This window comes from Mus pahari, chromosome 2 (assembly GCF_900095145.1).
Source record: "Mus pahari chromosome 2, PAHARI_EIJ_v1.1, whole genome shotgun sequence".
Classification (NCBI taxonomy): domain Eukaryota; kingdom Metazoa; phylum Chordata; class Mammalia; order Rodentia; family Muridae; genus Mus; species Mus pahari.
The window spans coordinates 126,965,856-126,991,900 of NC_034591.1; the positions used below are offsets into that span (position 1 = coordinate 126,965,856).

Here is a 26,045-nt window from a genome sequence, read left to right on the forward strand (position 1 = left end):
CCTCTGCCTCCCAAGTGCTGGGATTAAAGGTGTGCGCTACCACCGCCCAGCTCTAACGTGGCAACTGTAAGGATTACATGGCAGTCACCTCTGTGATCCCCACCAGAGGCGGCTGTGATTATAGGGACTTGACCCTCAGCGGCCAGCATCACCTTCTGTTCTCAGAGCCCTTTCTTTCTCACTATTCCCTCGCTTTCCTACATTTCTACAACCTCTCCTTTTTATTTTTCTTCTTCTTTTTTGAATATGTTATTTAAAAGACCCTATGAGGGGCCATTGATATTTCATGGTGTTCTCAAAATCGAACGACATGTATTGATTGCAAATAATTTTTTATTGAATATGCAAAGAAATGTTATGTATAAGTGGAAACATAATGTGAAGAAGAAAATCCAACTCCTCTGCTGATGGGTGCTTTCTGTCTCCTTTTTGGTGACTCATGCCTCCAAAGATTCCCTCCAGTGTGCTTCATACACCACAACGAACTGCTCCTCTTACTCAAAGGAACCACATATTTTCACGTCTTTCTATTTTCTCTCTGTCCCGGCCTAATTAATTATTCTCCCCAGAAGGTTACAGAGTCTGTGTACATTTTTTTTTTTTAAACAAATCAGGTTGTGCCTCTATCTGTCACTGATGTTTTTCTATGTTATCTTGAAGAGATAATGACCCACTGAGTTACTCCTGTGTTTTCCTTGGGAGCCTTTGAATTAATTTATTCCCCTAATACTTGCCCAAAGCTGAATGTGTATCTTACAAAACAGGTCACTGCATTTACAGATGTGCTGCAAAAATAACTGATAATATTTTAACTGTCTCTGGTCCCTTTCTCACAAAAAAAAAATGTGCATTTTGTTTTATGCTACAAGTGTTCTGTGCTTATAAATAAATAGAAGGTGGGGATTCCATATCCTGACTCTCAGAGCACATAGATTGGGTGAAGCAATCAGGAGGAAGCTCCTGAGAGCAGGATATGGAAACTCTCTGTGCTTTGGGGCAGCATGTAAAGCAGAGTGAGTGGACGTTATCCTATAGTTACGATATGCTGCTCGAGAGAACTTTGTATAGGAGGGTAAGCAGTACATGATGCATGAGAGCTCACTGGGTACATAGAGAAGAGTATAAAATGCAGACTGAAAAGAAAAGGGGCAGACACAGCGAGGCAATTGCCCAATGACTCTTGAAACAATTCTATACTTGGACCTTATTGAACTCCTCACAGTTTGCTCAGCATTTTCCTGTTTGCAAGGCACTGGGAAGACTCTCTGTTCCCCCAGGGTCTGGTCATGATCATACTACTCAGCTGGCAGACTCCTATTAACCTTAGCTATTTTCCTGAATATTAATTTGGTATGGAAGCTCTCTGTGCTCATTGCTTTTCCTTCATTGTAAGAAATAAGTGTGGTAACTTCAAGTTCGGTTGTTTTTCATTACTTAATATGTTTATTTACTTCACATCCACATCTCAGCCCCATTCCTCCTCTCCTTTCTCCCAATCACCTTCCCTAACTCCTAGGTACCAACCTACACTGGCACATCAGGTCATATGAGGACTAAGTGCATCCTCTCCCATTGAGGCTTGACAAGGTAGCCCATCTAGGGAAAGGGGTTCCAAAAGGCAGGCAACAGAGTCTGTGTCAGAGACAGTGCACACTCTAGTTGTTGAGGGACTCAAATATCTGCTACATATGTGCTGGCTGCCTAGGTACAGTAAGCTCTTTGATTGATGGTTCAGTCTCCAAGTAACAAAGGGGACCCAAGGGAGGATGCTGTAATTTTCTTTACAGGTATACTTATAGTGACCTTCAGGCCTCCTACTTATTAAAGTTTCTTGGCATTTGCTTTTTTTTTTCCCCCAACTTTCAAGACCTTCACTGTTGGGGACCAAAGCTTTACTATCTGGACCTTTCCCTGGGGTAGGTGGTTGGTTGGTTGGTTGATTGATTGGTTGGTTGGTTGGTTGGTTTAATGAAAATGCTCTCCCTAGAGTTTATATATTTAAATGCTTGCCCTCTAGTTGGTAGAAATGTTTGGAAGTGATTAGGAAGTATGGCTTTGTTGGAGGAAATGTGTCACTAGAGTTAAGTTTTGAAGTTTCAAAAGCCTAAGCCTTTCCCAGTTAGGTCTATGCCTCTTACTCATAGACCACTCCTACTCAGGCACCGTACCTGCCTGCCTGCTGACATGCTTCCCACGACAGTAGTCATGACTTCACTCTCAGAAACTGTAAGCCTAAAATAAACCCTCTCTTTCTATAGTTTCCTTGGTCATGGAACCTAAAAATATAAAAAGAAGGGAGGTAATACATGGAGACTGAAGATGCAAACTATACCATTCTCTTCTGTTGTTATCACACCAGTTATGTCTGCATTATTCTGAGTTGTCTTTCTGTGATGGTTGAAAGGAAAGCTGGGCTTACCTCACTGAGTGTCCTATTTAGAGAGGAGATTGTACTAGATATTAAAAGTGAGACTGGAGCTGGGCAGTGGTAGCACATGTCTTTAATCCCAGCACTTGGGAGGTAGAGGCAGGTGGATTTCTGAGTTCGAGGCCAGCCTGGTTTACAGAGTCAGTTCCAGGACAGCCAGGACTACACAGAGAAACCCTGTCTTGAAAAAACAAAACAACAACAATGAAAAACGTGAGACTGGTGTCAGGGGATATATCAATCAGCTGTGAACAGGGTGGGTTTGAATTCTCATCCAGGTGACGTTTTGGAATAGTGAGTAAGGTGTGCAGTCTGAGGTAAGAAGAAGTAAGTGATTCTAGAGCCTCAATTGAGACCTCTCTTCCTGAGTCCTATTTGCCCCATAGATACGAGTGTTCATATTTCATGGTTCGTAACCCTATGGCCATTGTATTTTAGCAAATTACTAATTTTGTGGGGACTTAGAAATACTTGAAAGAAAAAGATATTTTCTGTGTATATAGGGATATAAGTATATGATATCAGGCCCAAACCATCATTATGGGAGTTTTAAAGATAAAAGGAAAATATCCAATAAATCTTATAGAAGCTCAATGGATGAAGCTGTTGCTACACAAGTGTAAAGAGTAGAGCTTTAATACCTAGAACATTCTAAAGACTAGACACTCATAGATACAATCTGAGAACTTGGGTGGCAGCAGGTCAGGGTTCTGAAAGTTCGGTGAATGATCCTGGCTTTACAATAAAAATGGAGAGCAGTACGAAAAAGTGTCTGATATCAACTTCAGAACTCCACATCCACGCACATATGCATATGTACCCATATACCAGCCTGAGCCCATAAACATGCACATAGACTTCAAACACATGGAAAAAATTATATCCTGAGACAATAAAAATGGAGAAGAAATGTTGCTAAATGTGATATTCCAACATGATAGAACAGTACCAGTTCCTAAAAAAATCTCCATACCTCCCTCCAAAGAAATGTGAAGATTTTTACAGTGCAATGAAGAAAACGCCATAGCTTCTATCTAGGAATAATGTCATTTTGCATTATCACAAAAACAGAATGAAGCTGTTTCACTTTCACAGCAGATGGAACAATAAAATTGAGGCTGTGCATTCAAAGTGCCGTTCCTAAAAAAGAGTGAGGAAAAAATAGACAAGTTCAGCCACATTGCTGAACCAGACCAAAGATACAAAGGATCTAAACTCAACATATTTTATAAGGACAAATAGAGTTTCCGTTCTCTGGCATCTTGCATACTTTTGTTCTTCTCACCAGCCTCATCCTTGGTAAGTTCTCCATATAAGATTTATTGAGCTAGAATATCTTGCAAACATTCATAATTTACCTCAGTATCCATGACTGGGATATATGCTAAATTGCAAAGAAGAAAAGAGTTTATTAATCATTCACATGCTTAACATTTAGGTTCATATTTTTAATGTGTCTTGTCAATATCTGTACCTTTAGTTGACATTGGGGTGTATGTGTTATCTCTCTCTCTCTCTCTCTCTCTCTCTCTCTCTCTCTCTCTCTCTCTCTCTCTCTCTCTCTCTGTGTGTGTGTGTGTGTGTGTGTGTGTGTGTAGGGCATGTACCTGTGTATCACTGGTCTCTTTCGCATTGCTTCTCTACCTTATTTCTTAGGACATGGTCTCTTGCTGAAGCTGGAGTTCTGGGTTTTAGCGAGGACGCATAACCAGAGATATCTAGGGATCAACTCACTTTCCCCAGAAAGTGCTGGGGTTAGTGGTGCACGCCTATATCACGCTGGCTTTCACTAGGGTATTGGAGATCTAGTCTTTGGTTCTTGTGCTTATATAGCAAGCATTTCACCCACCTCATAGAACTATCACCTCAGTCATGCATATCATATATATATATATATATATAAACATAAAAACCCATTTTGTACCAACATGTCTGCATTTCTGACATCAGACTTGGATCACTTTTATATTCTCTCTATATTTATTTTCCATTGAAGAGAAAGAAGACATGGATTTTTTTTTGTTTGTTGTTTTAAGCTGAGGATGTTATTTCCCTTCCTTTCAATTTAATGATGAGCCATGGGAGGATCAGCTATGGTCGGGAGGATCAGCTATGGTCGGGCTGACTGCCCAATATTCCTGACAAATCTAAAATATTTCACCAGTATTAGGCAACACTCCTCTGGATTTTCAGCCAAGATCTATAAATTTGACTTTCCTCATGTTTTCAGAAAAACCCAGGCATGCCTTCATTTTGCTTATGTGTGTATGACTCCATTAACTAGGATACTCAGTCTTCCAAGGAAAGCATATTTATGTGGCCTTTAGTGCTTCGCCTCCAAAGTACCCCGCTGCTCCAAAGCAGATTGGTCTGGGTACACTTCTATGATAGCCACCATGGGTCCTGGATCAGTTTCCCTTTTGCTTCCATCATAGGCAATAGCTCTGAGAAGAGAGTACAAGAAGGGCTTATTTCACTTGATTGGTTTGTTTTTTGCATTTATTTTTAAGTTACAATTATTTCTATATGCCTGTCTAGACATACATGGGAGTTGCTTCTTTCCTTCCTGTGTTCCTGTTTGAACTCAGGCCATCAGACTTTCCTAGCAAGCACCTTAAAAAAAAAAAAAAAAAAAAAAGAAAAAGATTGATGGATTTAATGCATATAAGTACAATGTAGCTGTCTTCAGGCACACCAGAAGAGGGCATCAGATTCCATTACAGATGACTTTGAGCCACCATGTAATTGCTGGGAATTGAACTCAGAACCTTTGGAAGAACAGTCAGTGCTCTTAACCACAGAGCCATCTCTCCAGTAACCTTGCAAGCACCTTTACCCACTGAGATGAAAGGGTTTTCATTTCAAAGAATCTTTGAATTACTCCTACAATTGGGGATATTTTTATAGTGAGATTTGAATCTGAGATGTGTGAAGAAACAGACAATCAATCAACTAATCAATCAATCAATCAATCATACCCAAACCTAGCCACCTTCTGGGCCCAACATAGAAAAATCTGCATTTGAATAAAAAGAGATCATTATTTTTATTAAAGAAGAGATGGATGTTTGCTTTTTATAAAACCAGGAAGTTTAAAGCTATGAAGATTTAAATAAAATTGTCTTGATTCTTGACTCCAATTTTCAGTATGAGGACTTTATTCATCTTTAATTGCCTGGACCTTTGCTCTGTGAGAGATGATATAAAAAATATCAGCAACAACAAAGATATTGATTGGACCACAATCCACAGGGCTTGAGTTTGTTTGTTTTGATATTTGTTTTTAAATTTCTTTGAGAATTTCATTCAGTATGTTTTGACTGTGTTTGCCTACCTCCTCCTTACTTTCTGATCTACTTCATTTCCCTACTCACTCAACTTTCAGCCCCTCCCCCAATGAAGTACAACCCATCTATGATGTCCAAATATACTTTGGTGTGTGGTCTTCCACTGGAGTGCTGTTAATCTAACAAAGGCTACAGGTTTGAGGAAAACTGATTCTGCCTCTTTCAGCTGCTATCACTTTCTAACTCCTTGACTACTGGTGGTGGGTCTTTGTGCTTGTCTCTCCTCCTTGTTCTGGCTTGATCTGGCCTGAGATTTTGTGCATGTTGTCACAACTGTGAGTTCCTATGTGCAGCTGCTCTTTTGTATGCAGCAGACACTGTCTTCAGTAATCATCCACTACCTCTGGCTCTTACATTCTTTTGTCTTCTCTTTTGCAATGATCCCTGCTGTTTAAGTAATGTATTTGGTTATTGACCTATAACCTCATTTAACAGGAAAACAGTGAAAGTCTGCAAATTCTTTGACATGGCTACTTCTTTCATTAAAGTCTTCTGTAAATGTTGGTGTTACCAGCCATAAAAGTATATAAATCAGGAAAATACTTATTAGGATATAGCATGTAATAAGCCAGATATCATCACACATAATGTGACAATCACATATGGCAGAGAAGAATATAAATGTGACACTATTTTAGCAGGAAAACCACTTCAACTTCATTCCTTAAAGATGAAGTATATTTAGTCGGGAATCTTTATAGAAAGAGCACCAAGAGAATGGATGTGTATCTTAAAGGTTTATTAGTTTGCCTTCTGTCATAATTTTGAACTTGTTCATCAATGATTGTGTGCACACTGGAGAGCCTGAGAGCTCAGTCGTAGAGGCTAAATGCCTTAATAGTCTCAATATCCTAGAAGATTCCTAGAGAGACATAAAATTTCAGTTTGCCTTGGATGATCTAAGAAGTTGACCTCTAGTGACAGTGTGTAGTGGTAATAGCAGCAAGAGTAACAGAACAGGGCAGATATGGTCATCAGTAAGATTCAGTTACATAACCCAAAGTCAACACCTTTCCCCTCGCACCTCCTGTTATCTGGGCTGCAATCTTCTCTCATGCAGAGTCTTCGAACTCAGTTAATCCTTTCAGGAAATGTTCCTAAAGACACACCCAGTGCAATCTCAGATGACTCCAGATCCAGGGAAATTGTCAAGCAAGCTGAATTATCACAAACCATCCTATTAGTCAAGGAATATACTGCTTTACTGGAAAAATCACAAGGTATATACAAAAAGTAATAATACTATGCTTTATATTATTAAGCTGATTTCATATCATCTGAAGTCATATCGATGTGTACAGATGTTGCATAAGCCTAATGGAAACTATACAATTGGTTCATTTGCTACCAGATACGTGACTTATTCATATTTTAAAATATGTACTATGTGTTTATGTGCATTTCTTTCTTTGAGTCAGAGACCCAGATTTAATCACTATAAATTTTGTTGCTAAATTGGGAGAGGGGAAAGATAAAGAGAGAGAACCAATACTGTGTATTCATGGATAGTGAATCTCTAAGAACACAAGAAATACATTAAACAGAAAAAAAGTTGAAATTTTTCCTCTTGGTTTTATTCAAATAGATGGTTAGAAAAGGTGATAAAATTAAAGCTGTTTGAGAAGAGAAGTACGAAATTGTGTAGAGGACATTGAAATTGAAAATCTGAAACTAATTCTAGTGCTAGGTAGGTTGAGGAAGGAAGACGGATGATTTGAATCCAGACTGAGTTTCATAGTAATACACCATCTCAATGAGATGAGCCACAATATCGAAAACTGAGGCTGAAAGGTAGACGTGTCCAAACTGTATAAGGTTATCCTGAAAACAAAAAGTTCTTTATATATTGAAATTCCCTGGCTTCACAGTCACCTATACATGATACAGATATAGCCTAAATAATTCCACACTCTCCTGCTCAAGAAATCAGTCATATAATCCTCCAAAGGATAAAGCAACAGACTTTGAAGTCGATATTTTATTAATTCTTTATGAATTCTGTCCAATGTGTTTTTAAAGTACTCATTCCCTACTCTTCCTCTTAAATCTTTCTTGAGATGCTTCATGATCCCAATCCTCCAACTTGATATCCTCTTTTTAAATAAATAAGTTTAATAATCCATTTCCTCAAATTGGTTCTGACAATAGACTCATGGGTGTGGAGCCATCCACTGGGGTATGGGACCGCTACCAGGACCCATATTCTTAAGGAAAACTGACTCTTCCTCTCTCCAAAGCCACCATCTGTCTCAAACTCCTTATTTATTGCTAGGTGCCCACGAACCCCTTCCCACTCCATTCTTGAATCTTGAGTGGCTTAATATCATACAAGCAAACACAGATAGTGTCATATTGTGAGTGCAGTGTTGTTGATATACACAGAAGACACTGTTTCACACTGGTCATCCCTGGCCTCTTGCTCTTTCAGTCTTTGTGCTCCTCTTCTGAGTTGGTCCCTGAGCCTTGGGACATAGAAGTCCCTTTGATAGCTGATCACTCCACAAACACTCACATTCCGTGCTTTGTTGTGGCTGTTTTCTTCAATTCACCCCCATCTACTACACTAGGAAACATCTTTTATGAGATCTGAAGATTTTACTAATCTATCTGTGCACAGTTTAGAGGACAGTTTGTAACTATTCCCAATTAGCAAAATAGCAGTAGAATTATTTAGGAGAATATTGACTTGCTCCATACATACATACATACATACATACATACATAGATACATACATACTGAATGTATGAACTAAACCCCCAACTTTATTAGCACTGGGACCATACAAGAGCTGACAAACTTCCACACTGGCAGCCAACAGATTTGGTAATGGCACTTGGTGAGTAGATTGCTTTCCTACCATAATGAACCAGGAAAGGTGACTCATCTGAAATCCCAATGCATGAGAAGTAGAGATAATACAATGGAGAGTTATTTAAAAATATCCGTAGAATATTTAATAGAATTTAAAGCTTAAGCTACATGAAACGCCACCATTCTCTTTGAAAAATAAGGAAAATGAGAACTATTATATTATATTGTGTTGAGAATGTATAGTAAAATATAAACACTAAAGTTTATTGAATCCAAATCCAAATAGAAAAGGAAAGCAAATATGAAAGATACAAAAGAGCATTTAGTTAGCAAAGCTGATGACAGGGAGAAAATCCATTTATAAACTTTAGGAGGTTGAAGCCGGGCGTGGTGGCACACGCCTTTAATCCCAGCTCTCAGGAGGCCGAGGCAGGCGGAGTTCTGAGTTCAAGGCCAGCCTAGTCTACAAAGTGAGTTCCAGGACAGCCAGGGCTATACAGAGAAACCCTGGCTGGAAAAACCAAAACCCAAAAACCAAAAACCAAAAACAACAACAACAACAACAAACAAAAAAAAAAACAGAAAAATTCTTTGGGAGGTTGAAAGGGTTTCTGTAATGTTGTTCCTTAATAAAATTTGGCTGCTTCTTAATCTCCCCTCATTTGGATAAGAGCAAAAAACCTCTTAATAGATTAAGAAATTGGTGTTTTTCAAACTCACTGTGTTTGTGATACTAGGTGTTTTCTCAGGGTTAATTGGAATGTTAAAGTTAAAGTTACGCTTCATGTAACTCTGTATCATTTTTCCCAAGTTAGTTGTAAAAGGTACTGATCAGGGTTTCTGTGACTTGAGTGTACTGTGCTATTTAGTACTTGATATAGAAAATAATTATGTCTTGTGTCCCTGCCCTAACTTCCCTTTCTCAATTTCTAGGATTATAGGCAATATCCTATCCTAGTTTCCCTCTGAGCCTTTACAAGCTATGACATCAATTTACACCAGAGAAAGGACTTTCTGAGATAGGTAATGGACTTTGGACTTTCTCCTAGTGGGGATACAGAAATAATGATCTAGGATTGACAAGCAACTTAAATGATTATTGTTAGCTTCCACTTGCTATGAGATACCACTACCTTTTACATAAAAGAGAGATTTCTTAATTTATCATGACTGGAGGATAAACTTGATTCAGTGATATTTAAATGCATAGTTTGATTAAAACCCCGATACATATATATGTAGTCAAATGCTCAGACAGAAAAATAAAAGTCCGTAGCATTCATCTAATGGCAATAACTATAACCTTTATAACTAGATGAGGTCCGTGCTTATAACTCTACCTATGAACTTACTAGTCTCATCTTTTGTATACTAATAACAACATGTTCAGTAGAAAATTTAGTTATTTGATGATCTTGACAGCTATATTTTTTTTTAAGAAAAGCCTGTGACCAATCCTTCCAAATAATTAATCACATAATTTTCCTCCTTAGGAAACAGATAATCCCTTAATTATTTATAATCTTTGTTGTTTTCTCAGTTCTTACACAATGAGTTAGACCTGAGCAGAATTTTCATGCTCTATTCCAGGGCCTGATTGAGCACCCCTGGGCTTCCAACAGGTACAAGATTAAGTCAAACACAAATTTGCCAAAACCCCATGACATTGACACTGACACTTGGAGAAATAATCTATTCAAAATTAGGGAACTTATTTTTAATGGTAAAATAGCAATTTTCTGTCTCATTTATAAACCTAAGATAGTCAAATAAACAAAAATAACCACGAGCCTTGTCATGCACAACATGTAGGCACTGACTTTGGGTTATACTAAGATTCTCTCAGATGCTTTTGTTTCTCACTGATTAATTCATGTACCACTAGTGTCCCTATAGATGCTGGTGTCCTATCCTGCATCTTGGTTATATCAAGACCCCATATGACAGTGTTATTGTGAATGACTTATTATATATTATATATCTTATTATATATCTTCAAAAACCCAAGCATATTCTGAAATAGTTAATGGTAGAAGGACAGGATTCCTAGGAACAGCTATATTAATCTTTTCTTACAGGACTGTATGCAGTGTGTTCTTTCTTCACCAACTGAAGGATTAGAGAATTGCTGTTTCTCCTGATATAGTTAGAAGTGAGCTCCTATTAGACACATAACGGAGATTGTGCAGTACATCTCAGAATCATGAGCTACTTTGATCCAGTTTATAGATTTAAAGAGTAAATTTTGGTTTAGAGCCTTTACTGAAATTTACATAAGATGGTATCTGCTGAAACCAGGATTTATCACAGGATCTGCCTGATTCCTCTCATTGTTTTCATTGCTACTGCTTACAGTCTATTTAAGGGAAGGGAGATTTAGTATATAATTAAAAAAAAAAAAAAAAAAAAAAAAAAACATAAGAAAGCTTTGTGAGCTGACCAGTTGTCTGCAAGGCATCCTTCTCAGTGTTCTCCTCTTTTCAGCATTCTTTAGAAGCAGAAGCTACGTAACAGGTTTCTGTGCATGTTTTATGAAGGGAAAGCTCATGGGAACAAGAGGAAGGAACAGAGAAGAGTGTGTGAAGATGATCCATGGCTAAAGCCCCTGTTGGAGTTCAGCTTCTGCCTGCACTAATAGAAATAAGTGGGTGAGGGGTCATTTCGGAGACTCCATACCTACAAAACCAGGAGCAATGGCTTTCACTCAGTCTGTTGTAGGCTACAGTATAAAGATGGGCCGTAAACAATGTCAGAGCCAGTTTAAAGGTCAGGGAGAAAGGAAAGAGAGGACTTCTGAATCACGCGTAGGTTTGCATCTAATTGTAGAGTAAAGTGGAAGGACATAGTGACCACTCTTTTTGTAATTGAGGGGTGCATCTTCACAGACTTCAGGCTATCGAACCTTCAGGAATATTGATAATTTAAGATATTAAATCTTTGTGCTTTTCAGACTGTATGTATACCATGCCCTGCAAAGACATCCATGGAGTTTGCTATTGATTGGCCATATGTCCCATTATCATGATATCAGGGCCCTAAAAGACTGTTCATGGAGGTAATGCAAGACTGATAACTTGGGTGAAAGTCCTTAGAACCCATGCAAAAGTGGAAGAAGGGGCCTGACTATACAAAGTTGCTTTCTGAAATCGACAAACAGCATAATTCTTAATATGAAAAAAACCTTTCTTTTATATTTGTATTTTTCTCATCTTTTAGGGGAAAAGCCTATTTTGCCAGATCAACTTAGCTACATACCATGTGAAGCAGCCCACTACCATTTGCACCATAGAAGATGTCCCAATGAGGACATGAGATAGAATTTAAACTTCAGTTTGGTTGAATTTAAAGTTGCTTGATGTTGTATGGTATGAATAAGCTGATTTTCTAAGAATCAAGCTAACAAAATAAAAACGTGTATATGATGAAATACAATCGTTGCTTCGATCTTCAAAGTTAGCATTGTGGTGTACCTGAGGTAGTTCTCTCAGTTCTTAGTTTCCAGGACTTGAGGGGTTGTGTATTTATTTCTGCATGTGTCTTGTTAATAAAGAAGTTCTCATCTAACTCAAGTGTTGAGTGAGAAACACCAGCAATAGCCATACCTGAGTGTGCAGTCCATCATGACTTTATGCAATAATGATTACAAAACTAAAGCTGACTTCTCTGAGAAAACAGGACACCTTCCCAAAGTAAAAAGATTCCCTAATTCTTGGAACAATAAAAATAAACCTCTGAACTTAATTCTGTGACATCCCCAATACCTAAAATGAACAACTGTAAGAGAAAGAGAAAAAAATAAGCACAATTTGAGGGGAAAACCATGGCCTCATTACACAATGTCATAGGAGGGAGCTTCCTTGAAAGTTCCATGGTGATACTCTATAGGAGTCTCATTTTTGTCATCATTGAGATAATTTCATCTTGAGAGTTTACAAAATACGTCTATAGTAGTTCCTATAAAGTTCTTCTAAACAATATACAGTACCACTTAATCATAAGAAATTGTATTGTCCTCCCTTTAATTTGCTCAAATTTAAAGCTATTTCCAGGCATTCTGCTTGTGGCTTAAGGCCATAATGTTCGGCAGGTTCTCTAGCGAGAAAAGAACATTAAGGAGAAATGAACATGGGCTGGAGGTAGAGCTGGGGTGCAGAGACCTTGTTTTAATGCATGGTGCACTGTGTTCATTTGCAGGATCAAATATCAAGGAAGCCATAACTAATAATTGGCAATATTAGATCTGAATTCTTCAAGGTAGGGTGACCTGTGGTTAAAGAGAAACAAGAGAGATGATTAGCATGCTGGTAATGGGGTCATAGGACTATTTACTAGAGGGAAAGTTAGAGAAAGAAATATAAGTGAATAATTGCATTTCTTTTCATATGTCAATTTCAGCCTACCTTTGTTAATAGGAAACTTGTATGCAGCCCTAAGGGCCTATGGAACTCCCTTTTTGAACATTCCTTTATCTCTTTCTAGCACATCATAGACAATAGCATTTTGTTTTGTGTCCTTACAGTGCAGGAGATGGAACGCAAGGGTACTGTTCATGCAAGGCAACTGCTTGATTTTGAAGCTGAACCCTCAGTGCTTGGGAGCACGTTCAGTTTTGTTCTCCTGGTTCCTGGTGCCCTTCAGAGAGAATCCTGCTCTCTACTGTAGTAGGAGTCATGGTTTCTAGTACACATTGAGGTTTCTTTATACAAGAAGCCTTGCAGAAGTCATACTGCCATCAGCTGTGCCTGGAAGATGGAGACTTAGAAAATACTGTTCCTGACTTTTCTTTCATGCTAAAAAATGACCTACTCTGCTCAGTTTCCAGTGTACTAGAAAAGATATGCCATTACTCCATGCATATACAGTGTTTAGAAACATGCATAGCACATCTGAGAACTCAGTTTTTAATTTAGTTGCTATAGTCCATCATTAGCAAAGTACCAATTCACCTTTATAGTCATCTACCTACAGACCAAGGCATATGCAGTGCTGTTTTCCAGTCAGCTCCCATCTCCCTGCATGATTGCAAATCCTTTCAATACCATTTCTGCTGCTGTCCTCACCTGGTTGGCTTTCTACAACATTTGCACATGCATTCCAGTAACCTGCAATATTTGAAATACATTTAGAACAATTAGACTTGAAAGTTTTAGATTATTACAAAGAGCAACCCTTTTTTTGTACACTGTGGATGCATATCATATATATATATATATATATATATATATATATATATATATATATATATATGATATAAAGGAATCACTTCAAGCTGTCAGAGTTTATATCCCTTTAACCAAGGTCTTCTCAAGCGTTTTCATGACAGCACTGTCTCTCACTTTTTATCCCTCCTTCCTATCTCTGTTTCTATCCCTTCTCTTCTTGTCTCCCCATCTCTACTTTTCATATTTGCCTTCCTTTTTTCTTCTTCCCATTTCCATCTACCTCTCTTTCCCTCTTTCATTTCTTCCTTTCCTTTCATTCCATTTCACCTTTCTGCCTTCTCTCCCTCCCTTACCCTCCCTCTCTTCCATTCTGAACACTTTCCCTTCCTCTCTTTCCATTCTTCCCTTCTTTGAACCTCTCTGTCACTTTTTCCAAAAATAACACATCTTCCTTTTATATTTACTTTTCAGCTTTTTTCACAGTGTTCCCTTTGGCTGAAATGTTACTGTAAACCATTTTGTCCATGAATTACTGACCACTATTGTTTCTCAAAAGCATCCATATCTTTCCTTACCATAATGACTAGTTTCATGGCAGTTCCTCTCTATACAAATACATATTTGCTCTTCGCTTATATCCATAGAATTTGAGTTTTGTAACTTTACATATACATTTTTCTTGCTAGTCACTAGCATGGAACTTAGTTCATAATAAGTTCAAGAAACAAGTAAAAGTAGAGAAAATAATTTGTTTCTTCATTACAGGTGCATATTTGAACTATTAATTATCTCAGGTAGAAAACTAAAACTGACCATGAAATCACCAATTCTTTCTCAAACTACTTATTTAAATAAGGATAAAGTCACTAAAACAAGATATTCCTACATGGGGTAATGGTGGAATTTGATAATATCCAAACACATATTTCTCTCCTGTTTCCTGTCAATTTTTTGCTAATTTATATTTTACCAATCTATCTCCCCCCCCCGTGTGTGTGTGTGTGTGTGTGTGTGTGTGTGTGTGTGTGTGTGTGAAAAGAAAGACAGAGAGAGAAAGAGAGAGAGAGGGGGGAGGGAGGGAGGGAGTACTGTTGATCTTTTGCCTCACTTTGGGTATAATTCAATGATAAAAAACTTGAATCCTCTCTCTGAGTTAACACCCATACATGTGGCGATTCATATACTTAAACTACAGTATCGTCTCTCGCACAGGGTTTTCTTTCTGCAGTGCTTACACATGCTATATTGTGACTTTGTTCCAAAGCTTTTCTCCACTGGGATGACTGTTGGACCTCCTGATATCTCCTATGAAGTTTTCCAATTTAATATTCAATGAGGCTTATTGAAAATCAAAGATTCTTCTGCCCTGATGATTGATATTACAATTGCTCCTATTAAATAGAGATGACATAGTGCTTCAGGGTTTATTTTGGCTTACAGGTCTTATTTATAATTCATCCTAGCAAGGAACTCAGAGTGACAGCATAGAGAACTTTTCACATTGTATCTGTACTCAGGAACAGAGAGATTAAATGCATGGATGCTGGTACTCAGCCTGCTTTCTCCACCATCACATCATTTGAAATCCTCTGCCTGAGGAAAGATGCCACCCAGTGAGCAGGTCTTCCAACCACATTTAAGGAAAATCATGTTAATATTCTAATAAATATGCCACAGAAAACCTAATCCAGAGCATTCCACATTAATATTTCCTTCCCAAGTGATTCTACACCATGTCAAGTTGACATGAAACATGAACCATCAGAGAGTAAGGCAGAAAGTCTCCTAATATAGAACATATATTTACCATAGAACATATATTTACCCTGACTGTAATGCATTCAATAAAAGTCAAACTATGAGTTTTTATTATATCCATCAGCAACCCAGCTCTCAACCAATGCTTTAACTTATCTGATTGAAATCCAGCACTTTACGAAGTATCTTTCTTGAACAGGGCACATTTTTAAATAGCATATTAGTTCAACTAAGAAATCTATGCAAATATAATTGATATTTACTACTCTTTCTAGAATATATGAGAACTGCCTAGTAGACCTCACTGATAGTGTGTTATCTAAACTAAAAAAAAAAAAAAAAACTTTTAATTTGTTCTTTGTGAATTTCATATCATGAACCCCAATCATACTCATCTCCCTATCTCTTCATATATATCCTCTCCCCTTTTAAACTTCTTCTCTCCCAAAGAAAACAAAATAAGATATCACTACCATCATCTTGTCGTGGATACTGTAGTATGTCAGACAATGTTTTCCTCTATCCACACATACTTACTTGCAAGTGCTCATTGCTATGAGTCAATGGTCTGTTTCAAAGTCTCTGGATTCTGCTACACTATCTATTCTGGATCTTCAAGGGGATTTTCTTAGATATCCTGTTGTTGCCCTGTGCCATAGAGATCATGCAACTTTGAATCTACCCTTTCATAAGCTCCAGCAGCTCATGGTTGAGGTAGATGTCATGGTGGACTGGGAGAGAGCTGAATTAATGAGCCTGCCAGCTTACCTTTGCCAACATAACGAGGGCAAGCTCTCTAGCACTGTTCATCTAGCGCACTCTGGCTGTAGTTGGCATGGCTTCAATTGGTGCTTGGGTGTTTTTCTTCTGGCCACCTTAGATCAGTCAACCCTGGACCTTATCTAAACACTTAAAGTCATCAAATATCTGCCTGTAAAGTGGCATATTCTACATTACTGGCCAACCAAGGATGAGGCATTAGAGGAAATTTTTCTAACTCACTGTCATAGCTTTTGTGTGCTGAATGAACTGAGAAGTAACTTTTACCACAGTGCAAATTCTGAATACATGCCTAAGCTCCAGAATCTTTGAAAAATGAGATTTTGTTAAAGAACCTAAAAACATGTAGCCTCCCAAAACATCTGTACTCTCTGAATTCTCAATTGTTTTTAAGTGTCTATGCTACTTAGAGGTGGCCAGGTGACTGACATTTGGCCACCATGAAGGAAGAAACAGAACAAAATTTCAATAGCTTGGTAGAGTGCATGTCTTACAGATAGGTACAATCCCTAGAGTAACCTTCGTCTGAGTCTATAAGCCACCTGGGTAGAAAGTAGATTATCAATGCAGGATGCTCTGGAAACCATGGTAACTGCTGACCTTGTATACCAGCTTTAGGCTACATTTGCAGAATATTCATAATGAAAGAAAAAAAAATCATTCTTCTCGCTTTGAGAGTCCATGAGTGATTCATTAAACTTTACATTACATGAGTTACTCTATAGCTAAAGAAGAGGCTGAATAATACTCCCTCCTGCACGCACACACATCTGCATTGATCTGTATTATTTACAATCCCAGGAATGGACTTTGCAGTTGAAGATGCAGGTGAGTGTACGTACAGTGGGTGAAATGCGCCATTGGTGCCTTATGGGGCCCCTTAGTCTTTTTGTGAGTATTCTTCCTTCCCAACATAAGTTAGAGCTCTGCAAGTCAAGTCTGCCGCTTGGTAAAGAACATAAAACAAAAGCAGAACACAAGCCCCCTTATATTTATCACCTGCCCTGCATTAAGGATGTAACTCTGTGACATTGATATTAATCATAGTCTGCTTTGTGCCATGAAAGATATCATCAAAGTGTTTGAACCAAGGCTACAGAGTCACTGGAGGAACATTCCAGTGATAAATTCTCCTCTCAACTTTGTTAGTGTGCTGCCACTTCCAGCAGGAAAGAAACAGGTTCCCAAGGTGCCCATTGAGAGTAAGGCAGTGAGATGAGAAAGTGGTTAATTCTTCACTCACCGAGCAGAGGCTTCAGGCTGCCACCACTCAGCGTGGACCTTGAAGAAGCTGCTTATCCTTTGAAAAGAATGCTTCTCTGCCACTCATTGAGAGAAGCTTATTTATTCCTTCCAGATTGCTACACACATGCGTGTGTGTGTGTGTGTGTGTGTGTGTGTGTGTGTGTGGTTGGTTGGTTGTACCTGTGTGCCCAAAACCAACAATGAAAATTGTTCTCCTTGAATTTCTTTGATGAGCTGAAATGCTCAGAATTTTCTGAATAAAGCAAAGTGATTAGACCATGGTTTCTGAAAAGCTGATAGGAATATTATCAATGAATTGATTTTATGGGCACACTAAATATTTAAAAATATTAGTCATGATCTTGTGCAGGTAACCACATCTGCTTTATTTGTAATGCTATATGTAGGTAATGACCAAAAGACATTTCAGAGCACTCCTTCCTACCCTCCTATAAAACATGCATAAATTTGGGAGAGAGATATTTTGGTGGGACATAGGGAAAATTAAAGAAGTGAGATGGAAATTGGATATCATATGTTATTGTATACTTGTGTGAAATTATCAAGAATACAGAAAAAGTTCAAATACGAATCATATTATATACTTATAAAATATTAGCATATTTAGTACATTTTACTTGTAAATTCATAGATATTCAGAAGTATTACATATGCTTACATATTTTCTTTATTTTAATAATGCTTACATTTCTATAAATATATATGAATATGAATGTTCTGACATTCAGATATATATCATCCCTTGAGACATACCTACCTGAATAGTATTTAATTATAGAAAATTATGTAAATTGTTTAGTTTTATAGAAAATAAATGCAATTAGGAAATGTTTGAAGGTTGCCATGAATGAATATTTGGGAACAACCTCAACAGTACCATTTAATGACCTCTAAGAATTTTCCATAAATGAAAAAATGCAATTACACATTACAAGTACTGAGCTGTATTCCTACATCCTAATCCCAGAGTGTGGGATATCAAGAATCCATTGAGATAGAACATATTTTATGAACTTCAATGCTTTCTTTAAAATTCTTTTCATCACTTCCTTTTGCAAAATGCATATCCTGGTCCTGACATTTGTAAAACACCAATATTACCCCTGTGAGAGGAACATATGTGTGTATATATATATATATATATATATATATATATATATATGCGATGATGGATACTTTTTTTTTACTTATTTTATTAGATATTTTCTTCATTTACATTTCAAATGCTATTCCGAATGGCCGCTATATCCTCCCCCACCCTGCTCCCCTGCCGACCCACTCCCACTTATTAGCTCTGGCGTTCCCCTGTATGGGGCATATAAAGTTTGCAAGACCAAGGGACATCTCTTCCCAACAATGGCTGAATAGGCCATCTTCTGCTCTGAGACAGGAGCTCTGGAGATACTGGTTAGTTCATATTGTTGTTTCACCAATAGGGTTGCAGACCCCTTCAGTTCCTTGGGTAATTTCTCTAGCTCCTCCATTGGGGTTTCTGTGTTCTATCCTATAAATGACTGTGGGCATCCACTTCTATATTTGCCAGTCATTGGCATAGCCTCACAGAGATAGCTATATCAGTGTCCTTTCAGCAAGTTCTTGCTGGCATATGCAATAGTGTCTGCGTTTGGTGGCTGATTATGGGATGAACCCCTGGGTGGGGCAGTCTCTGGATGATCCATCCTTTTGTCTTAGCTCCAAACTTTGTCTCTGCCACTTCTTTTATGGGTATTTTATTCCCTATTTTAGAGAGGAATGAAGTATCCACGTGTTGGTCTTCCTTATTCTTGATTTTCATGTGTTTTGGAGATTGTATTTTGGATATTCTAGTTTTCTGGGCTAATATCCACTTATCAGTGAGTGCATATCAAGTGAGTTCTTTTAATGACTGGAAAATGATCTTAGAAAGAGCTTCCGATAAAACCCTCTAGTTTCTGGTCTGATGATGAGTTCTTGCCCCCACATGAAAGAAAGCCCATATTTTTATCCTAGTGAACTTGAGTTTCAAGCTGAGCTCTGCCCTCATATCTTTGCCATTTGCTGTCAGACCCTGGTAACAGCCAGCTGGGCACATTTTCCCATGCTACGAGACTAAGTGCCCATTTTCACATGTGGACCTGAAGGCCAGATGGTCTTTCTACCTGGAATTTTTTATCCTTCTGTTTCTGGAAGTGATATTCCATCACTTCTGGCTTAATTACACAAATTTCCATGGCACATCTGCAGAAGCTCTTTACCCCAGCCATTAGAAAGGATCATTATGTATTATTTTCGTCTTGCTGCTTTTGTTTACAGAATTTTCCTTCTCTGAAAATGACCTTGCCTGTTTCCTTGCAGAGTCTCCACAAACTCAAGGATCAGGAACCTGATATTTTATGGTATATTGTTTTACTAAGCTTTTAAAATATACTCTTACCTTGTATTAGATATTCTATAAGTATTTTTTAAGGAATAAATACAAAGTCAGCATGATGTTTCATGGTCAAGCTACAGGAGCATTATGAAATGGAAGGAGTATGTTTATAGCTAAATCAGAAGAACTTTGTGATGAAAAGGGTCTTGGATAAATATTTACTGGTAGGGTTAGGAAAGGAGGGATTCCTTTCATGGAAGAAGAAAATAATCAGATGTTCAAAATTTCAGTTTCAATTCCAAACAAATTAGAGGGTATTCACAAAGGGTAACAGAAGCAGAGCATCTAAGTAATATTGTCATTCTTTAAGTTGATGTGTTAGTGGATGAAATATCCAACTCTGAAAGTGGCATCGGTTTGTCTTCATGTTGTTAAGGAATTAGTGTCTGTGGGATAGTAGCACAGGTCCAACAGCAGAGCGTGGCAGTTCTACTTCTTTACAAATCAGGATGTTTGAGGCTTTGGAGAAGATAATATATAGTATTCGATCCCTCACATATCAACCTATCTTTCATCTCACAGGTGCAATATAGTATGTGGATTCTAGTGCAGTGGGACACTCAAGGAACTCTAGCCAGTCTAAATTCATCAGTTAGAAAAATTCAAGGAATTCAATATCAAAAATGTTATTAAATATTTCCTTCAACTTCGCAACTGACAAGCAGGCTAGGCTAAAGCAATCTAATTGGGTTTATCTGAAAAGGTGATTTGTTTTAAAAAGTTCTTTCTAACAAAGAATGGAGCCTAGACTAATGTGGTGGTAGAAGCTATGGTGGGGTATAGCCAGGGAGCAGACATGTTTTAAAGGTCTACTTGACATGGTCTGAATGATAAATGTACCCCATAGGCTCACATATTTGAGCTGTTGATTCACTGTTGTTTGAACTGCTGGAGGAAGTTCATCACTGACTGAACATGGACTATGAGAGGACATAGTCTCATTCTTCTCCCAGTTTGGTGTCTCTGGATCTTTTGTGCAAGTGAGATTTGACCTTTCATTACTGCTCCTACTACCTACTGTCATGCCAGCCTGTTGTTATGGACTGTCCTGGAATCATAATCCCAAATAAACTCCTTTTTCCAGAAATAGCTTTTGGTCATGGTAGCAACAAAGCAGTTTAACTGCTACAGTATTCAGAATTTGTAGAAAAATATCATATTTTCCTATGTATATTACAGATTTCACCATTTTTAGTACTAATTAAAATAATGGTGTTGCCTCTGAAAATATTCAGTGATTATATTGAAGGTTACCCAGGGTCCCATGAGTTAACTGCTTTTCTTTGTTTCTATCAATGTTTGGAACTTACCTAATACTTCCTGATTCATTGTCCAATATGGTTGTCATTTTTGTGTGGAGAAAGAAATTGGTGATATTTTTAATTCATGAATGAAATAACTATATATCAATAATAATGGCTGTTAAAAAGTGACTCTTTCTATTCTGGTATTGTCTCTTGGGTCAAATGAACACATATTATTATCTTAGACAATCTACTTATGAAAATAAACTGTTTTTCTGTGTCCACATAGCACAACTCCGTTTCTAAATTAAGGACTGTTGACTTTATTTTCTCTAGGTGATAGAGTGATTGAAAATAGAATCACCAACAGCCCAATCTTAAAAGACTTTTTTACTTTCTTTGTAGATTCATTTGTCTCAGGGTGTCTACATATGCTAAGAAGCTATGGCAGGCGGTCAGAGAGTCTAAACACCTTTTCATGGCTACATGGACAACATTTTATCATTAATGGTCTTTCTCTTAGATGCTTTCAGAGAATATTATTGCCTGGAATCACTACCAGAGTTGAAAATGGAAAAATCTCTGTGGTTGGTTTTATGATTCTAGAAGTAAAGAAAAGTGACTGTTTTCTGGAAAAGAATTATAAAATTTTTGTTGTGGGAAGTATTAAAAATGAATGGCAGGCTTCCCGTGATAGTATCAGCAACTCTCTGCCCCTACATGGTCCTGCAGGGCTACTCTCTACCTGCCAAATGCCATGGCAGTTCCAGTCAACACAGCCTCTACCCCTCTCTTCCCAGCAGGTGCAGTCCAGCCAGCTCTGTCTCTAGCTAACCCCCTGCAGCTGTGATCCCAAATCTGGTTCCCTTGTCTCTGGCTCCACTACTTCCTTCTCAGTCATGAACCCCTGTAATCAGTGGTCCCACATTCCAAAAACCAAAAAAATCAAAACTCTTCAAGCTTATAACTCACCAATCAGATTTATGTTTCAATAAATTCTCAATTCACATGGTGCCAATACAATAACGTCAGAACCAGTTGATGATGATAAAAGCTGCCCACCTAGATTAGACAAATCATGCCAATTATTGTAACCTTTATGGTATCATAACCACCTATGAATATTTAAAGCCATGCTGGTTCAGGTTCTTCTTCTGGTTAGTCTGCCTCCATCTCAGCTTCCTCCTCTGCCCAGAGGTTCTCTGTCTCTGCAATTCTTAGCTCCACCTCCCTTTTCCCTGTCCAATCACGGAGCCCCTGATACACTAATATTTTAGTGTGATTGGACAGGGAAAATGCTGTCATACAGGAGACCACTGATGCTAAAACAAACACTTAATTTTATTATTCTAGAAATAATTTAGCCTGAAACATTGGACCTGTGCCACTTGAATGCTGTATTTCTTGTAATTCCATACAAACTTCTCTACAGGCAAGAAAAATATTCTCAACACATTTCAGTTAATCATTTAACCTCTTCTCTTTAGGGTAGTTCTTCCTGCTCTGAATTTGCAATATAATGCTATAAAAGAAAGAAAGAAAGAAAGAAAGAAAGAAAGAAAGAAAGAAAGAAAGAAAGAAAGAAAGAAAGAAAGAAAGAAAGAAAGAAATCCTCAAGCCACAGTGAATTGCACTGAGCAATAATCTAATACTACAAATTGGATTTTAAGTGTCATATACCAAACGTGTCCTAGGGAAGGATGTGGGTTATATATTTGGACTCTTTCCGAAGAATCCTTTTACTCCTTTATGAATTGGCAAAGTGGCACTGGCTTTTGACAGCCTGCTTGGCTGGTGTGCACACTTGAAAGAGATTGGAAAGCAGACAAAAAGACAAAAGCACAAAATTCTCAGCAGTGGCAGGTGCCAACTCCTTGGTTCCATTTCCAGCTGGCCACCTTCCGTCTTCTTAAGCAGACCCACACCTCTGTGTCTATGTTAAAATGCATCTGTTTGATTAGTATTACAGTTAGCCCCCGGGGTTTGTACATTCAGCTGAAATTGGCATGGTATTGAAATGTAGTTTCTTGAATGGATTTCCTGATCTTCATCACTCCTCTTCTTAAGAGTATGTTCAAGATTCTGTAGTCTCTTCCTTTGGGCTCCTTGCATAGAATTGGAACATATTTAAGCTAAGGTATTAGATAGACAGCATGTTTAGCATATGGGACACGTTTTGTTTGAGGGAAGTGACCCCAGGGCAAAGAGTCTTCTTCATAAATTGAAATGACAATCATCTCAGTAAGAATGAGATAAGTGAGTTGAAAAAAAATTCTGATCATTTTCTGAGTGTGTGGAGGACATAGCTATGGAACTGTTTATTTCTAAGTAAGAATGAAGTCATATTTGTTCCGAGACCTCAGCATCTATGTCACACAAAATACAAAAGGGCTCCAACAACTGCTGCCTATTCATAGTAGAGAGAAACTACAGAGAGAAGGATCTTCTTGGCCCTAAAACAATCTGACCTAGAAGTCTGTATCCTTGAACAGTTTAAAAGTAAGTATTTCTAATGCTAAATTAAAATATTAAAGTTTTGGTCAAATGATCAGTTTTTCATAAAACACTGAAAAGTTTAGGCAGTCTGAGTATAGAATATGTAGTTGTTTTATTTCTCTGCTACATTCACTAGGAAATTATTTATATTTATATAAAAATAAAGTCTGCAAAATATGTGGTGTCATATTAATTTGGGTGGCATGTTGTAGTGTACAAAGCCAGTCATGCCAGTCACTATTTTCTGTAAAAAAAAAAAATAATAATCATTTTGTTTAAATAGCATTTATTTCTGATTTGCAGGACATACAAATGAGGGTATTGGCTTCCTTTCTGATACTTCTTATCTCAAGTTCAGAGTAATCATGGATGCAGATTTTTTCCCCAGAGAAGTCACATTAGTAAATATTTTTGTCTGACTAAGAGCCTTAAATATAATCAAAGTGATGTCAGAAAGACAAACCAGAAATTTATCAGCAAGTTTCTTAGATATCTGCAATATGGGGATAGGATAGCTACTTCAACTGAAGATCAGAATTATTGCCTTCCTTGCCACTTTGTACCAGGAAACAGATAGCCCATAGCTCCCTCAGCTTTCTGGACCTTAAAAGTGACAAAATCCAACACCCTAGTGGCTGGAAATGGATGTATACCATGGTCCCTTTTGCTCATCAGCCTTATTAATGTTGAGAGAATTGCATACTTGTGGAAGTAAGTATCTCAGGAAGGTCCTTTACTAGACTGACAATATATATTGGGGTTGGGTTTTGAGACAGAATTTAATTCAATTTAAGGCTCTCCATCTTTCTAGAAATTACTGATTTTCTTGGTCACTAGGAATTTTTTTCCATTATTAAGAATAAAATTCCTACATGTTTGGTGGAAAGTGACCACAGACACCCACAGGGTAAGAATTTAGTTACATGTAACTCAGTATATGACAGAAAGTGGCATTTGTAAACCCTGTATGTGCATGCAGGGCTGTGTTTGTCCTTACCTGGGGAGTATGTTTCCATAGTTATGTAATATTTACACAACACTGTGAGTAAAGCTAAGTGCTAGTAAAAGAAAGATTCACAAAATTTTGGTGTGTTCCCATGAGAGCTTGTAATCTGAGAGGAACAGTATGATTTTATAAGCACTATATTCAAACATTTATCAGATCAGTATAAAGTTCTATACCCCCAAAATATCTCTCTCTCTCTCTCTCTCTCTCTCTCTCTCTCTCTCTCTCTCNCNCNCNCACNCACACACACACACACACACACACACACACGGCGGGGGGACGCACATGTACATATGTTTGTGTATGTGTATGTGTATGTGTTTGCAGAAAACAATCTATAAAATGTATTCAAGAGTATTTGGCAGGTGTATAAGTGTTCCAGTTGTGAGCTTTTTGTCTAATCTAGAGATCTAATATTTATTAAGCAGTTACCTTATATTTTACACGCTTATGTTTTACCAAAATGTTTTAGGTAGGATATTTTACATGTTGAGGACAGAAAAACAAAGGAGTTTAACAATGAGCTTGGAATACAATACTTTCAAATAAGAGCTGGGATGTGAGAACCAGTGAGACTGCTCAGCAGGTAAAAGTCCCTTGTTGTGTAATCCTGGTCGCCTGAGATTGTCTCCTAGAATGAATGTTGAGGTAGAAGAGAACTGGTTCTAGAAGGTGTCTTATGGCTTCTTCATGTGTTCTCTTATACATATACACCACCCTCACAAGCACACAATACATACATAACACATACACATAGCATACACATACAGTAACAATAAATAAAATGTATTTCCTACCAAGAAAAATAATTTAAAATCACATATTTGAATCCATTTAGTCTAGAAATGTGCTCTTACTTTTCCTGTCACTAAGAACACAAGGACAGAGCCACATCATATAGGACAATATAGTGACTAAGATATGGACATCCTTTGGAGGTAGACAGGATTCCTGCAACCATGTTCTCAGGCCCAATATTTTTAAGGGTGATATATATGCATATGTATACACAAACACACATAGACACATACACATATATCACCCATATGTATATCATATGTTTATATCTATGTCTGTGCTATATATGTATATATATGTATATACATATATATATACATATATATGTGTGTGTGTATGTGTATATATATGTATATATACATATATGCATATGCCCTTCTCTTGAATTATGGTCTATAAGTAATTCACTGTTGTGACCACATACTTATTCCCCAACAAAATTACATACTTTGTGTGACATTTCAATGACCCAAGGACTCAGAGATATTTGCTCAAGTCTCTTGCATGTTGAAGACCAAAACTAAGTTGTATTTGGTAT

General features: G+C 37.6%; 1 protein-coding gene across 2 annotated transcripts in view; it reads left to right on the forward strand.

The window, feature by feature from the left end:
• The window catches only part of Grm7 (glutamate metabotropic receptor 7), an 858,724-nt gene that overhangs the window by 423,089 nt on the left and 409,590 nt on the right, over positions 1 to 26,045 (forward strand). The gene's annotated exons all lie outside the window — the stretch shown is intronic.